The sequence below is a fragment of the Pongo pygmaeus genome, chromosome 11 (assembly GCF_028885625.2).
Source record: "Pongo pygmaeus isolate AG05252 chromosome 11, NHGRI_mPonPyg2-v2.0_pri, whole genome shotgun sequence".
Taxonomy (NCBI): Eukaryota; Metazoa; Chordata; class Mammalia; order Primates; family Hominidae; genus Pongo; species Pongo pygmaeus.
This window is the reverse complement of record NC_072384.2, coordinates 101,463,257-101,481,344: the sequence shown is the minus strand read 5'-3', so window position 1 is coordinate 101,481,344 and position 18,088 is coordinate 101,463,257. Positions and strand designations below refer to the sequence as shown.

Sequence of the window (18,088 nt, the reverse complement as noted above, 5' to 3'; positions counted from 1 at the left end):
TCCTATACAGTCTGTGGAACCATGAGCCAATTAAAACTCTTTTCTATATAGATTGCCCAGCCTCAGGTATTTTTTTATAGCAATGCAAGAACAGACTAACACAATGACATATTGAATATTTTAAGGTGAAGGAATCTGCAAAAGCAGCATGTGCAGGAAGGATTTTCTGACCTCCCCCTGAAGCCAGGTCATAAGACCCTCAGGTGAGAGATGCCCTCCCTATACCTGGTGGTATCTGTGAAGACGAAGGGACACAGAGAGGAATCTAACTAAACAAACGGGCCTTGATAAGCTTCCCCCAGCAGACTACACTTACTTCAAACTCTTTGCTCTATCATATCCTCCACAACTGTCCACCCTTTATCAAACCTACATCAAACTGTAACTGCTTCTTGGAGTCTTCATTTCCTTATAAAGGCTTCCATGTCACATAAAACTTATATTAAATATGTTTATGCACTTTTCTCTTATTAATCTGTCTTCTGTTATAGGGTTCTCAGCCATGAACTTAGAAGGGTAGAAGGAAAACAGATTTGTCCTCCCCTATAATATCAATATTGGTTCATCACTTGTAACAAATGTACCACACTAATGCAAGATGTTAATAACGGGAAAGTGTGGGGAGGGGAGAAGGGTAGCAGGCAGAGGGTATATGGGAACTCTCTACTTTCTGCTCTTTCTTTTTTTTTCTTTCTGAGAAGGGTCTCTCTCTGTCACCTAGGCTAGAGTGCAGTGGTGTGATCTCAACTCACTGCAACCTCCGCCTGCCACGCTCAAGCGATCCTCTCGCCTTAGCCTCCCGAAGCCAATCTGATTAAGCTAATCTGTTAAGACTCAACAGTAAGAAAACAACCCGATTGAAAAGTGGGCAAGAGATCTGAACAGACATCTCACAAAAAGATATGCAGATGGCAAATAAGCATATGAATAAGCTGGGACTACAGGTGCACACCATCATGCCCAGCTAATCTGCTCTATTTTTTCTCTAAATCTAAAACTGTCCTTAAAAAATAATCTATTAATTTTTTAAAGTCTCACACTCTATTCTCACTTGATACATGGGTAAAGGTGACAATGAGGTGAAGTGAAAAAAGGATCATCTTTATAATAAATAATGACAGATCAAGAAGATAGCCATATAAAGATAAAATGAACCTGGATTTCCTACCCACACAAAATTCAAATCCAGATGGATAGTCAATCTAAATATAAAAAGGAAGCAATTGACTAGGCATGGTGGCTCACGCCTGTAATCCCAGCACTTTGGGAGGCCAAGGCGGGCGGATCACCTGAGGTCAGGAGTTCAAGACCAGCGTGACCAACATGGCGAAACCCCCACCTCTAGTAAAAATACAAAAATTAGCTGGGCGTGGTGGGGGGCACCTGTAGTCCCAGCTACTCAGGAGGCTGAGGCATGAGAATTGCTTGAACCCAGGAGGCAGAGGTTGTAGTGAGCCAAGATCGCACCACTGCACTCCAGCCTGGGCAACAGAGTAAGACTCTCTCAAAAAAAAAAGGAAGCAATAAAACTTTATGAGAAATCCTAAGAGAATGTCTTCATGATATTGGAGTAGACAAAAACTCAAAAAGGACGCAAAAAGTGCTGACCATAAGGGAAAAAACCATCAACAGTACCATTTTAGAATTAAGAGCTTCTTTTCAGAAAAATGATACCATTAAGAGAGTGAAGAGGCAGACTAGAGAATAGGAGAGGAAATGCTATGATAGGGAGCAATCTCCAACATGTGTTGGTAAGTGAAAAAGGGGTGTGGCAGAACAGCATGGATAGAACAGTGAGCAGATACGGACAAAAAGAGCGGCCACTAGAAATTACACAATGGTGTCTCCTCTGCATCTCAGCCCTTTAATATAATAGACCAATAGTGCCAAAGTGAAAACACTTTCAATGAATTTCGGAAGGAAAATTTGCATCTTGTTTTAAGTTGAGTATTAACTAAAAGTCTCACTCAGGCTGAAAACCTAAATTGATGATGTTGCTACTTGGGATAGTCCATTACAGTAGCCTCCATTGTCAGCTACATCCGCACCTCATCTGGACGGACATGCACTCAGCACACAAGGTGGATGCTCATCAAAGCTCCCTTCTGCTGGGGCCTTCCTGCAACCAGCAACACTCAAGGACCCCTGCACTCGATCCACCCACAGGGCGTGGTTCCTCAGGATTTTCTTGCCCTACTCCCTATTATATTGTTCTGGATATTTTTCTTTACCTGCTTAATTACCGAAATAGTAGAAAAAGAGAGATATTTAATTACTATACTAAGGAAGTGGAACGTTTTAGCCTCAAAAGTCAAGGCTGTCATTCATTAATAGGTTGTGCTGTCCAGGCACAGTGACTCACACCTGTAATCCTACCAATTTGGGAGCCTGAGGCAGGTGGATCACTTGAGGCCAGGAGTCCAAGACCAGCCTGACAAACATAGTGAGACCCCCATCTCTACTAAAAATACAAAAGTTGGCCGGGCGCAGTGGCTCATGCCTGTAATCCCAGCACTTTGGGAGGCCTAGGCGGGCGGATTACAAGGTCAGGAGATTGAGACCATGCTGGCTAAAACAGTGAAACGCTGTCTCCACTAAAAATACAAAAAATTAGCCAGGTGTGGTGGCGGGCACCTGTAGTCCCAGCTACTCGGGAGGCTGAGGCAGGAGAATCCTTTGAACCCAGGAAGTGGAGGTTGCAGTGAGCCGAGATCGCACCACTGCACTCCAGGCAACAGAGTGAGACTCCATCTCAAAAAAAATACAAGAATTAGCCAGGAATGGTGGCATACGCTTGTAGTCCCAGCTACTTGGGAGGCTGAGGCATGAGAATCACTTGAACCTGGGAGGCAGAGGTTGTTGCAGTGAGCCAAGATCATACCACTGCATTGGGCAACAGAGTGAGACTCTGTTTAAAAAAAAAAAAAATAGGTTGTGCTAATGAGGATTCTCAGAGAAATCCTGCAGCCCCTGGGGAAATGTGGAGCTGAGGGTCAAGGTCACAGACAGAAGGAAGGCGCCTTCAGCATGGACACTACGGGGACGCAGTGAGCTCTCAGTAGGCTCCAGAAGCAACCTAATTCACATACATGCAGTTAAAAGAAAAGTCTCACCCTGCTGTCCCAGTGGCCACCAGACACACATCCTCAACAGCCTAGATAATTCTAGAATCGGATAGATTTCTTCCTAAAATTCTTCTTTTTTTTTTTTTTTTTTTTTGAGACAGACAGTCTCACTCTGCCGCCCAGGCTGGAGTGCAGTGGTATGATCTCGGTTCACTGCAACCTCCACCTGCCCAGCTCAAGCAATTCTCCTGCCTCAGCTCCCTAGCAGTTGGGATTACAGGTGCCTGCCACTGCACCCAGCTAGTTTTTGTATTTTTAGTAGAGACAGGGTTTCACCATCTTGGCCAGGCTGGTCTTGAACTCCTGATCTCGTGATCCACCCACCTCAGCCTCCCAAAGTGCTGGGATTACAGGAGTAAGCCACTGTGCCCAGCCAACTTCTTCCTAAAATTCTAAGCAAATCTTACCCAAGGGCAATTACAGCTCCTTTCTTGCCCCTCCCTGGCCCCCAAAAATTCCAAAAAACAATGAAAGTCAAATGAAGAACACTTTGCATTCCAGTTGACACAACTTTTGGAATTTCTGCAGCCAGAACAGACTCTTAGCAAAGTGGTGTGGGAGGGTTGGGATCTGAGCAGGACATGCAGTTCACATTTCTTCAAAGCTGCAGGACAGACCCTGGTGTGGAATGGCGAGAATACAGGCTGGGGAGTCAGGCAGCTGAACTGGGGGTGAGGCTGGTCGATTCAGGTCTTAGTCCAACTTCCACATTTCCAAATGTGAGAAATTAGACTAAAGGATGTCTAAGAACACTTTCTGTCCAAACATCTGATGATTGCATAATAATATGTTTTTTTCACTTAAGTTCTCATCTTATTTTTCTTCTGCAATTCTAGTGTGTGTGGGGGTGGGGGTGGACTTCCAGTTCTGAGACACGATGGCATAGATTCACTTTTCCCTGCTTCTCCCCTCTAAGGACACCTAAATACCCTGGGAATAAATCAACAGACAATCACACAACAACCCTGAGAGGTGGAAAGTAGAGACAGACTGGCTGGGGACCCAGAGGCAGGAACAACACCCTATTTTGTGCCCTGGGCTGTCTTTTTATTCCCACACATGCCAGACTGAAAACAAAAGAGGCCTGCAATCCAGAACCGCCAACAGGCCTAAATTACAAAGAACAAATGGCTGGGCCCGGTGGCTCATGCCTGTAATCCCAGCACTTTGGGAGGCCGAGGCAGGCGGATCACCTGAGGTTGGGAGTTCCAGACCAGCCTCAACATGGAGAAACCCCGTCTCTACTAAAAATACAAAATTAGCCGGGCATGGTAGTGCATGCCTGTAATCCCAGCTACTCGGGAGGCTGAGGCAGGAAAATTGCTTAAACCTGGGAGGCAGAGGTTGTGGTGAGCAGAGATTGTGCCATTGCACTCCAGTCTGGGCAACAAGAGCGAAACTCCATCTCAAAAAAAAAAAAAAAAAAGAACAAATAAGGAAAAACAACAAAAAGAAAAGCCTGCTATCTCTGGCCAAAGGGCCAGGAAAGGGCAGCAAAGCGGAAACCCAGCAGGGAGATACATGCCCATAATTCACACCTGGGCAAGGACAGCTGACCCGGCCTGCAGCAGCAGCCTCAGCAGGAGCTGCCTGGAACCTACGCCTCACTCCAAACCTGGAGCCTACGCCTCACTCCAAACCTGGAGCCTACGCCTCACTCCAAACCTGGAGCCGTGGCAGGCTACACTGGTGGTCCCCTGGGTCTATGATGAGGAAGTGGAAGCAGCAGATGATGAGGTTGCAACCAGACTCAGATTTCTAGCTTTGTTCATGATACTCCAGACGGTTATCAAGTCCAATGGCTGGGCGCAGTGTCTCATGCCTGTAATCTCAACACTTTGGGAGGCCGAGGTGGGCGGATCACTTGAAGTTAGGAGTTCGAGACCAGGCTAGCCAACGTGGTGAAACCCTGTCTATACTAAAAATACAAAAATTAGCCAGGCATGGTGGTGCGTGCCTGTAATTCCAGCTGCTCGGAAGGCTGAGGCAGGAGAATCACTTGAACCTGGGAGGTGGAAGTAGCAGTGAGATTGAGCCACTGCACTCCAACCTGGGTGACAGAGTGAGACTCTGTCTCAAAAAAAATAAATAAATAAATAAAAAATAAAAAACAAAAAACCTCCTTGTGAGGTCAGGTCAATCAATCGGTGACACAATTCAGATCTTAGATGGTCGATTCCCAGGCATAGAATGCATCTGATAATGGCCCCAGATTTGTGGCCCAAGCCACACATCAATGGGCCCAAGCATGGGGCATTTATGATGGATGCCCTATGCTCTCTATCGCCCCCAAGCAGCAGGGATGATTGAGTGTTTTAGTAGACAATCGAAGGACAGGGTTAAGTGACTGACAGGAGGGAATAAAAGAATCTCGGCCTGGACTATGCATCTCAGGGGAACAGTCTGGGGTCCCAGTGTGGCAATTCCTCAAAGGGGCAGTCATCATTTGCGCTGCATATTTGATCAGACTGTCTACCTGCTTCCTTTTATTGCACAGCCTCAGTCTCTCTGGGGAACCCTACAAGGGCCCCCCATCCCCTTCAATTCCTTTCTAAAGACTCAGATAGGTGAGAGATGAGATTAGCTATTAAAAAACAAAGCATGAGAGACAGTAACCCTCTTCATCAGTTATCCCTTTGGTGCTGAGCATGGATTTTTTTGCCTGCAAAAAATAATCACTATCAACTTGAGGCTTCTCATTCAATGTTTTCCATAAAGTGGCTTTGTTGCTTTGCTTGGTTATTTTCAAGGGATGGATACCAATGTACAGAAGAGGAACTTTTTTTTTTAATCGTCAGAGGATCCAGGCCAGATTACAGCCCACCTCCCTGGAGGATAGTCAGAAGATGCTACCCTTACCCATGTCACAGTGGTTGGGGAAAATTCCCCCAACTGACAGGACCTGAGCGCCTATGAACCCATGAGCCAGGGTACAGCAGAGGGAGAAGTGGGAATCTAACCTTCCTTCTCTCTCTCCTACAGAATAGACTGTGTGACTTCCAAGTCACTAAATTCACTGATATGCCTGTCCCAGGCAGTTCCCCACTGAATTTGACAAAATGCTGGATGTAGCCCCACAGATAAATATTTTGTTCCTGTGCCACTGAATGCTGCAAACAAACATATCTGTAAACATGGATTTTTCTGGTACCTAAGCTACCCCAACCATATTAATCTGTACACGATGCTGGGAGTGATCTTGATCCTGACCATGGTCTATTGTAACTACAGACTAATAACCTGGCTCCTAACACAGACCCTCAAAATCCAACCCATTCAGGTCCATGATGGGGTAGCCTATGTTTCTCGCTTAGGCCCTGAAAAATCAAAGGATGGAGTTGAGGAATTATTTGGGCTTCAGGCCAAAATCCTATGTGTAATCTGTCAGGCCCAGCCATTAGCAATTACAAAGGCTTTACCTGGCAGGCCAAACAGGGGATTGCTGCTCCCCGACCCCTCATTCCCTCAACAGACTTGAACAGACTTTGTGCATAATCCATGCGTGGCAGGTCCTTGAGGGAGCTGCAGTCAGGACTCAGCCCATCGCCTCCTGTATGCCTCGGGACAGCCATGCTGTTATGCAGATTAAACTAACTTATCAAATCACCTAACTTGTTAAATTGGCCAGGCCCTCCAAAACAGGGTGGAACAATACATTAATAATGATATTATCACGTTCCTGACTTTAATGAGAAGCACTCCAAAATTTCCTAATTAATACAATTTTTGATTTGGGCTTCCGGTAGGTATTTTTATCAAGTTAGGGACTTTTCCTTACCTATTAGCTTCCTAGTATTTGATAAAAATCAGAAAAGGGCATTAAATTATCAAAAAGAAATGTCAGGATCTTTTGAGATGATTATAGGATTTTTCTGCCTCAGTTTCTTAAAAGTAAATTATTTACATTATGCTTGTGGATTCAAGGCTATGTGCACCTTGCAAAGTGAGTTGGGAAATTTCTTCTTCTATATCCTATAGCTGCCTCGATAACAGAAATTGTCTTGTGTGTAAATTGTTCATTGCTTTTAATTAAATGGAAATGAGGTATTGACGTTTTTATGTATAAGAATCCTTTTCTATTGCTTTATCAATTATATTTTATTGTAGTAAGAACATTTAAGTGAGATCTACCCTCTTAGCAAATGTTTAAGTGTACAATACAGTATTGTTGACTATAGGTACAATGTTGTACATCAGATCTCTAGAACTTACTCATCTTGCTTAACTAAAACTTTATGCTTGTTGACAGGCAACTCCTCATATCCCCCCTCCCCAGCCCCTGGCAACCACCATTCCACTCTTTGATTCTATAAATTTGACTACTTTAGATACCACATGTAAGTAGAATCATACAATATTTTTCTTTCGGTGACTGGCTTATTTCACTTAGCATAATGTCTTCAAGAGTCATCTATGTTGTCACATATTATAGAATTTCCCTCTTTTATAAGGCAAATAATATTCCATTTTATGTGAATACCACATTTTCTTTCCCCATCCTAGATATTTAGGTTGTTTGCACATCTTGGCTACTGTAAATAGTGCTGCTATGACCATGGGAGTATAACATATTTAGAAATCAGGAAGTATGGCGCTTCTAGCTTTGTTCTTCCTCAAAACTGATTTAGCTATTTGTGGTCCTTTTTATACTTCAGAGGTTTTTTTCTGTAAAAAAAAAAATCCATTGGGATTTTAATAGAGATCACACCAAATTTGTAGATTGCTTTAGGTAGTATATGCAATAGACTGATGTTTATTTCCCCTAAAATTAATATTTTGAAACCTAATCCCCTATGTGTTGGTATTTGGAGGTGGGACCTTTGGGAGGTGATTAGGTCATGAAGGTAGAGCACTTATGAATGGGACTAGTGCCTTATAAAAGAAATCCCAGAGCACCCCATCACCCTAATTCCATGAGGACACATGGAGAAGATGGCCATTTATGAATGAAGAAACAGGCCCTCACTAGATAGCAAATCTGCTAGCTACTTGATCTTGAATTTCCTAGCCTCCAGAACTGTGAAAAATAAATTTCTGTGTTTTATAAGCCACCAGTCTATGGTATTTTGTTTTAGCAGGCTGAATGGACTAAGGCACTGTATATGCATGGATTTATTTCTGAGCTCTCTCTTCTCTTCTGATGGCCTGTGTGTTTGTCTTTATGCTATTCCCATGCTGTTTCAATTACTATAGCTTTGTAATATATTTGAAACATATTATGAATCCCATATATGAAAAGCTCACATCTAATATGATACTCAACAGTGAAAATTTTCTTATATATGGTCTTGATGATATTGAGACTCTTTATATTTCCAGTTTGTTGAAAATTTTTTAAATCACGAAAGGGTATTGAATTTTGTCAAATTCTTTCTCTGCGTCTATTGAGATGATCATGTTATCTTTATATCCTTTACCCTGTTAATATGCCATTTCACACTGATTTATTTTTTATGTTGATCCATACTTGCATCCTAGGGATAAATCCCACTTGGTCATGATGTATGATCATTTAAATGTGCTGTTGAATTTGATTTGCTAGTATTTTGTTATGAGTTTTTATATGTATATTCATCAGAGATATTGACCTGCAGTTTTCTTTTCTTGTGGTGTCTTTGTTTGGCTTTGGTATCGGGATAATGTTGGCTACATAAAATAAATTTGGAAGTGTGCCCTCCTCTTCAATTTTTAAAAATAGTTTAAGAAGAACTGGCATTAATTCTTCTTGAGATGTTTGGAAGAATTCACCTGTGAAGCCATCTGGTCCTGGACTTCGTTTTGGGAACATTTTTGATTATTGACTAAACCTCCACATTAGTTATAAGTCTGTTCAGACTTTGTATTTCTTCATGATTCAGTCATCGTAGATTGGAAGGTTTTATGAATTTATTCATTTATTCTAGATTATCCAGTTTGTTGGCATAGAATTGTTCATTGTAGCCTCATGATCCTTTTTATTTCTGTGGCATCAGTTGTAATGTCTCCTCTTTCATTTCTGATATTGTTTATTTGAGTCTTCTCTCTTCCTTACTTAGCCTAACTAAGGATTTGTTGATTTTGTTTATCTTTTCAAAAAACCAATTCTTTTGTTATTCTTTTCAAAAAATTTGTTGATTTTTTTTTCTATTGCTTTTCTATTCTGTATTTTCTTAGTTCCTAATCTAATCTTTGTTATTTCCTTCACTAATTTTGGACTTAGCTCCTCTTCTTCATCTTCTTCTCCTCTCCTTGAGGCACAAAGTTAGACTATTTACTTGAGATCTTTCTTCTTTTTCACTGCAGATGTGTATTGGAATAAAGTCCCTCTTAGTACTTCTTTGCTTAGTACTGCTTTTATCCTGTAAGTTTGGGTATGTTGTGTTTTTCTTTTCATTTATCTCAAGATATTTCCTAATTTCTTTTTTTATTTTTTTGGCCTAATTGTTGTTCAAGAGTGTGTTATTTAATTTCCACATATTTGTGAACTTTCTATTTTTCCTTCTGCCATTGATTTTTAGTTTCATTCCATCATGGTCAGAAAAGATACATGGTATGATTTCAGTCTCTTAAATTTGCAAAGACTTGTTTTGTGACCCAACATGTGATCTACCTTGGAGAAAGTTCCATGTGCATTTGAGGAGAATGTGTGTTCTGCTGCTGTAGGGTGGAACGTTCTGTGTATTTCTGTTCAGTCCATTTGGTCTATAATGTTGTTTAAGTCCCCTGTTTCCTTATTAATCTTCTGTCTGAATGTTCTACCCATTATTTAAAGTACAGTGTTGAAGTCTCCTATTATTTTTGTATGGCTAGCTATTTCTCCCTTCAGTTCTGTCATTGTTTCATATATTTAGGTGCTCTGATATTGAGTGCATATATCTATAATTGTTATATCTTCATGGTGGATTGGTGCTTTTTTCATTATATAATATACTTTAATGTCTCTTGTGACAGTTTTTGACTTAAAGTCGATTTTGTCTGATATAAACAGAGCCACTCCTGCTCTCTTTGGGTTGTCATCTGCACGAAATGCCTCGTTCCATCCCTGACAGGAGGCATCATAGTTCTGCTCTTCTAAAGGGCAATGATTCTAATGTTTCTCTGTGGGTAGGGGGAAAAGGAAAAGACAGAAAAATAACAGAAAATGTGAGACAGTGAATGGCCTTAAGAATTCTTTTCTGTCCTTGCAGACAATGGGCCCTGAAGGAGAAGAGTGTTCCTGGGCCAAATCTGCATGCATACACACAGTTTGATCTGCCTGGCTTATGAGGCATTCACATCCAGGCCTTACCTCCCACATGCTAAAAATGGGCCTATTTGAGTAACATGGGTGCTTCAAAAATCTCTATGAACTAATTTGAGGGGAAAAGGGGCACAGATGCAGAGGTTACTAGAAGGGATCATAAGTCCCCAAAATGCTCTGAAACTAGGGCCTTGCTGGTATTGGATAGAAAGGCAAAAGAGAGCCAGATCTCAGGAACTTGGTTTCACTTATCAACAGACAAATGCTGTCCCAGCTCGCATCAGAAGCCATTAGGGACAATATCAAAGTTTCATAATTATGGTGCAGTGTGAGCTTCCAGAGAGCAAGCTCTGGGAGGATCCGGGTAAGGACTGCTCGCCACCCATGACGCCTCAACAGGGAGGAGCTCCTTGCTTGAAAAGGGAGAAAATTGCCAAACTGAAGAGGAAGGAAACTGAAAGAAGTAGCCACTAAGAAAAAGCAAGATGAACCCAAAGCACAATCCATCCAAGGTAACTGAGAATTCAGGAGAAAACAAATTAGAAAAGTAAACTGATAAGTGTCTATGTAACTCCTTAAAAGGTTTGTTATTAACCAAAAAGTAAAAATCAAATCAGCCAACTGCAACCAAAAAAACACTAGAAATTAGATGAAGATATCCAATAGTTGAAGACAAATGTATTTTTAAAAAGTAAGGAAAAGACTGGGTGCGGTGGCTCACACCTGTAATCCCAGCACTTTAGAAGCCCACGGCGGGCAGATTACTTGAGGCCAGGAGTTCGAGACCAGTCTGGCCAACATGGTGAAACCCCGTGTCTACTAAAAATACAAAAAATTAGCTGGGCATAGTGGCACATGCCTATTGTCCCAGCTACTCGGGAGGCTGAGGCAGGAGAATTGCTTGAACCCAGGAGGCAGAGGTTGCAGTGAGCCGAGATTACGCCACTGCACTCCAGCCTGAGCGACAGAGTAAGACTCCATCTCAAGAAAAAAAAAGAAAGAAAAAAGAAAAGCAAGGAAAATAAATAAATAAATGTTTCAGTGTTTCATTGTTTCCTACGCTGAGGTGGGAGCGAATATTCTCTGAAATTATCTTGTAGATAACCTTTAGAAAATTTAAATGATATCCCATATATTCCAGGCATATTCTCTCAAACAGAGAAAGTTCCCCACTTGCCCCGCAAGATGCCACAAGCCTTCTCAAGGCTTCTCTGGGTCATCTGGATTTCAGCTCAGCCTTAGTTTCCTGACAACATCCTGTTGTTCCCTCATACTTTTCTTTTTTGCCTCCCTTGTTATTTGTTACCCCCGCTTGGAATACTCTTCCTCTTTGATATCTCCAAAGTGTGAATCCACACAACACTGTCCACTTCCTCCAGGAAGTCTACCCTGACTGCTCCCACCTAGTATATCTCTTTCATTCACGTTCTTCTTGCACATTCAGTCAGAAACCTACAGCTGCTCTCCATTTGCCAAGAGGTTGTTGTCTAAGTTTATATCAAGATTGTTTGATAAGATCGCAAAATGCCACTTCCCATTTTTCCCCCAGCTGGCTTTTTAACCCGTGTCATGCCTGACATCTAAACGTACTGCTTGATCACTACACAAGGCTGGCCCACTGACTGCTTTGGCACAAAGGCCAAAGACTACCAGGCTCAATGTTAATTCCTGTCTTTCTGGGCCAAGATAAAGCCAGAAGACACAGAGCCATCCACTGATGCACCAGTAAATTAATGACTTTACAAACCAGCATGCATTCTTGCGGGGAGTGTGTGCAAGTGGGAAAAAAACTGTCTGGGTATCAAAATCAGTCACCAAGCTGTATATTTACAACTTGTGAATTCTTCAGTATTTATGTAAGGTTTCGATACAAATTTTACATCAGAAAATCAACATGACTCACGCCAGTCTTCTAATTTTCTATTTTTCCTCCGGGACCTTGCTGGATGTTTTCTTTTCTTTTTCTTTTTTCTTTTCTTTTCTTTTCTTTCTTTTTACTCTGAAGATCTGCTGGAGAGATGTTTTCATAAAGATAGAGAAAAGGGTCTGGACAAGGTGGCTCACGCCTGTAATCCCAGCACTTTGGGAAGCCGAGGCAGGCAGATCACTTGAGATCAAAAGTTTGAGACCAGCCTGGCCAACATGTTGAAACCCCATCTCTACTAAAAATACAAAAATTATCTGGGCAAGGTGGCAGGCATCTGTAATCCCAGCTACTCAGGAGGCTGAGGTGGGAGAATCTTTTGAACCTGGGAGGCGGAGGTTGCAGTGAGCCAAGAACACGCCACTGCACTCCAGCCTGGGCGACAGAGCAAGACTCTGTCTCAAAAAAAAAAGAAAAGAAAGAAAAGGGTCATACTGGGGAAAAGGAACAAACACAGAAACACTGAAAAGAATCCAAATGGTTAAGAATATGACAAAGAGAATCAGAGACTATGAAGATTTAATTCAGGAGGGTGGGGATAGAAATAATTTGACACTGCTTTTCAGCTAAATTTATTCTTTACTTGAAAACTTCTGTCTGGCCAGGCACAGTGGCTCACGCCTGTCATCTCAGCACTTTGGGCAGCTGAGGCAGATGGATAGCTTGAGCCCAGGAGTTCAAGACAAGCCTGGGAAACATGATGAAACTCCATCTCTACAAAAAATGCAAAAATTAACTAGGTGCGGTGGTGCGCACCTATAGTCCAGCTACTCGCAGATGGGGAGCTGAAGTGGGAGAATCACTTGAGCCTGGGAGGTTGAGTCTGCAGTGGGGCAAGGGTTCAGAAAGCCGAGGTCACACCACTGCACTCCAGCCTGAGCGACAGAGCCAAACTCTGTCTCTAAAAAAAGAGACTTTTTAATAGAATTTTTATGTTGGCTTGCTGCCCTCTGGTGGAATTATTAGGGTTTATCACAAACAGTGTGGAATTCACTCTGGCAATGACCACTAACACAAAATACCGATGGTTCTTGGGCATAACTCTCCCCCTGGGGAGTCAGATCTTTGACTTCATGGAGTCAGGAATTTGTTACTGGCCTGGACAACAGAAACATGTCTGGAAAATCCCCAAATATTTGGAAACGAAATAACACAACTCTAAATAATCCATGGGTCAAAAAAGAAATCAAAAGGAAATTATGTAGTATTGAATTAAATTAAAATCAAAACAAAATATCAAAATGCATGGGATGCCGCTAAAGCAAGGCTAGGAGAAAATTTACAGAACTAAATGCCTAAAAGGAGCAGGGGTGGGGAGGGGCAGAAGGACAGGATTCAAGAGGGCATACGAAATATTTTGGAGGTAATATATATGTTCACTATCCTGACTGCGGTGATAGTTCCACCCATATTGATGCCACAAATAAAAAACAACTGGAAATATAGTAGATTTTAGCCCAATTATATTGACAATTACATTAAATGAAAATGGACTAAATACTATAATTTTAAGAAAAGTACTTTCCAGAATACATTTTTCTATAATAAAAGAAAAACTTGAACAATACACCACTTACGGCAGACACATTTCAAGTATAAGAACATCGAAACACTGAAAGTATAAGGATGGAAAAAGATGTACCAACTGATATCATTATACTAATATCACATAAGGCAGCCATAAAGGAAAAATGATCCTAATTTAAAATGAGAAATTGACAATCTACAGGCATAGTGCAAGATTTTTATGTTCCCTTCTCGATAATGGGTAAGAAAGACAGACAAGCAGTAGAGTTATACAAGATTTGAACAACACAATTAACCTTGACCTAAATAACATAAAATCTTGACCTAAGTAACATAAAATCAATTATGTTAGTGCCTTTCTTTCCTCATTCACACAGTCACTATAACAGTGAATCCTGCATGTGAAGGTTATTACGAGAATCAAATGAGTTAATACATGCAAATTCTTAGAACTCCTGGCATGCAGAGTAAATTCATAATAAGAAGGAACTTAACCAAGACATAAAAGCGTAAGTATATTGCTTTCATATAGTGGTCACATTATATAAAAATACATAAATTTTTATAATGTGGTCATATTATCTAAAAATGTGAAATTAGCCGGGTGCAGTGGCTCACGCCTGTAATCCCAGCACTTTGGGAGGCCAAGGTGGGTAGATCACTTGGGGCCAGAAGTTTGAGACCAGCCTGGCCAACATGGTGAGATCCCCCATCTCTACTAAAAATACAAAAAAAAAAAAAAATTAGCCAGGCATTGAGGCAGGTGCCTGTAATCCCAGCTACTCAGGAGGCTGAGACACGAGAATCACCTGAACCGTGGAGGCGGAGATTGCAGTGAGCTGAGATCGCGCCACTGCACTCCAGGCTTGGCGACAGAGCAAGACTCCCTCTCAAAAAAAAATAAAAAAGAATAACTTCACTATGTGAGCCATTGTCGTTTAGTGCATAATGTCTGCGTACTACCCAGTGTCCCCTGCGGCTCCTCCACAGTTGAGGGGTCCCGCACTATAGGAAGACAATGCATTTTAGCTCAGAGTACAGGTCTCAAAAACTTGGCTAAATACTTCCCCCATCCACTCATACCAGTGTACAGGGAACAATAATGGATTAATAACCAAACAGAGGGCAGGAAAGTCCCAACTGGCATCTGCTCCACTCAGCCCACTGGTGTCTAGATAGGGCACAGTAATAGTGTTCACCACTTCTCTTTCCCCCAAACCTCATCTGGAAATTCCAGGCTTACCTCAATATTCCCAAGCTTCAAGTGACCAACTCAAGGGCTCAGGCGGCCAAGGCCCAACCTCACGTGCCCAGAAAGTGGACGCACCCAGGGGCTGCTCCTGGAAGGAAGGAGAAATGACGGTGAGTAGAAGCCAATGTCAGCCTCTCTGGCTGGGCCCTCCTTCTACTGATGTCTTGACCCGCAGCCCACAGCCTCTGGGCAACGAACTAAAGTCGTTTTGAGCCAGCAGGGTCAGACTTCTAGAAGCAGCCAGCTAAGGTAAAATATCTGTCTTTCACTCCCTGGAAAGCAGTCTGGAGAGGTGGAACCAGCCTAGACTTCAGTATCAGACAGATCTGGATTCAAATCCTGGCTCTGCCTCTCACTTGCTGAGGAATCTAAACACCTCCTTTTGCTTCACCCAGCCTCCATCTTTTCACGTGGAAAAGAACTGCTTGGTAAGGTTGCTGTGGGGAGTGAATAAAGCAATATACGTAGTGCTTAATCTCACAGACAGCAGATGCTCCAGAAATGCTAATTCTCTTGCCCACTGGTATTCCTCAGGCAGCCACCAGTCACCTTCTTCTGAAGCTGTTGGCGGGGTACAGGCAGGCAGGAAGCTCAGTCTGAACAACCAGCCTTCAGACCAGCTCAGACACAAGGTGAAACAGAAACCAACAGCTCAGAGCACATGACTTACCTCCTCCAAACCTTTGCTCCAACCACTGCCACTCCCCAGGGAACGCCCTCCCCGTCTCCTCCCACCCACTGCGGAGAGTGCTCACATCCTCCACCGTTTATCACACACTTGTTTCTCACTTCCTGGCACTGTGAGTTGTCTTTTATTAACTAGTTTATTTTCTTCTTTGAAAAATAATGTTTTAAAAAAATATACCTTATCTATGCACACAAAGCAGTCCCCCAATTCATGAATGGATATGCTTGTGGTTTGTATTTGCGTTTTAATTACCAAGCAATCTGGCTCATCCCTTTGTGCAAAGCATTGCCTTAGGTTACAGGGTAGGAAACTGTATTAGCTCATCCTAGCACTGTATAAAGAAATACCTAAGACTGGATAATTTATAAAGAAAAGAGGTTTAAGTGGCTCACAGTTCCACAGGCTGGCTGTACAGGAAGCATAGTGACATCTGCTTCTGGGGAAGCCTCACTGTATTTATTTATTTGAAGGACTTATTTTTTTACAAAGTGAAAAGTTCTCCCATGGCCTCTTCAATGCTTCCTTGAGGTCCCCGCTGTTAACATTTTGATTCTTTCAGACTTTTTTCTAGGCTTATAAAGCCGTAGTAATTCTCGCTCTGCCACTTACTAGCTGCGTGACCTTGGGCAAGTTACTTAACGTCTCAGTGCCTTCCTCAGCTCATTCATAAAGTAGCTATAATGATTCCTGCATGTGAAGGTTATTATGAGAACAAAATGAGTTAATACATACAAAATACTCAGCTCCTGGCATGCAGAGTAAAGACATAAATACATAATAAGTAGGAACAAATATTGTTTTATATACAGAGAGAGAAAGAGAGACATCACATATACCATTTTGTTTACAAAAGCAGGGTAAGTATACTGTGCCAGTATCAATCATTGTGTTGCATCTGAGCTCCAAGTCCACTCTGTTCTGTTTGGTGACACAGAGCTACATCCCATAAAAAGATCTCCTTTGCCAGCGGCACAATTTTACTGGCTTTGTCAGTAGAGGGCGCCAGAGGGACGGTGCAAGGCCTAGCAGAGGACTGGATTTCACTTCCGGGTTCTGGTGCTTCTCTTCCCGCTCTTAACGCCATGACTGCCAGCAGCTTGTAGAACCAGTGGTGCTCACCTTCAGGGAACTTTGGCAGCCTCCCAGCGGGCAGCTTCCTGCTCACCAGCCGGGGCTTGCTGACTGCAGTCAGCTTGAGTGCTCTCGTACCTTTAGCAGATAGCCTTCTTTTACTAGTTAATAATTCTTCTATTACATTTTCCCTTTCAAATTACTGGTGTGCTTTCCATCTCTAACTGGACCCTAACTTTTAGCTCATGCCTAGTATCTATCAGATAGCTTGTAAAATTTATTTAACCATTCCCCTATTGAAGGGAATGTGAGTATTATAGTTTCCAGTTTTCCGCTGTTATACACTGTGCAGTAGTGAACATGTGTTTTTTCATCCACATGACTGTTCTTGAAGGAAAAAAAAATCCTGGAAGAGGAATAAATTGCTCTGCCATAGGGTTGTGCATTTAAGTCTTTGGAAAATGTTGTGAAATTGCTCTCCCTATAAGGTTGCACCAATTTATATTTCCAAAAGTAGGTGAAAGTGCCCACTTCCCCATACCCTCACCAATCATTATTTTTCTTTAATATTTACTAATCTTAGGGGTAGTGTCTCATTGTTTTAGTTTGTTTTGTGCAATTACTAAGGAGATTGAACATTTTTTCGTAACTTCATTGTCAATTTTTATTTTTTCCGTGAAACACATTGCTCATATCCCTTATTCATTTTTTAGTTGGATTGTCACTTTTTTCTAACTCATAGAAATTCTTTGTTGATTCATTCCTAAAAGTGTGTGTAGTTTTACAGATTTTATTAAGGGCCTCCATTCTTAGTTATGTAGCAAATATTTTCCCCTGATTCATTTCATGTCTTTTTTTATGTGATAAAATACACATAACTTAAAAATTACCATTTTCATCACTTTAAGTGTACAGTTCAGTAACATTAAGTACATTAATACTGATCTGTAACCACCACTCATCTCCTAAACATCTTCATCTTCCTAACCTTCATTGTATGTCTTTAAAAAATTCATTCTTTGTGTCTTCTACAAAAGTTTTACATTTTTATCCATTCTAATTTATCAGCCTTTTCATTGATGACTTCTGGCTTTTACATCTTGTGTAGGGAAATTTTTGCTGGTGCTATATTTTCTATATTTTCTTTTAATACCTTTCTAGACTTGTTTTAACATTTATATCTTTAAGCCATTTGGCATTTTTGTGCTGGTATGCATGATCCCAGGTGGGCTTCTAACTTTACTTTCTTGCAGGTGGGGACCCGATTATCCTAACACCTTTT

The 18,088-nt window shown here is 41.7% G+C and overlaps 1 protein-coding gene across 4 annotated transcripts in view; it reads right to left on the bottom strand.

The window, feature by feature from the left end:
• CASP8 (caspase 8) overlaps positions 1–15,688 on the bottom strand; it is a 50,411-nt gene extending 34,723 nt beyond the window's left edge. The window contains exons 1-3 of one of the 4 annotated variants that reach the window (XM_054479091.2): positions 15,529–15,688; positions 15,039–15,135; positions 12,248–12,354 (exon numbers count right to left, since the gene is read on the bottom strand). The gene's annotated coding sequence lies outside the window, so the exon portion shown is untranslated. The remainder of the gene's footprint in view (positions 1–12,247; positions 12,355–15,038; positions 15,136–15,528) is intronic. The other 3 variants (XM_054479090.2, XM_054479092.2, XM_063648339.1) reach the window with 3 other exon arrangements.
• Positions 15,689–18,088: the final 2,400 nt, after the last annotated feature.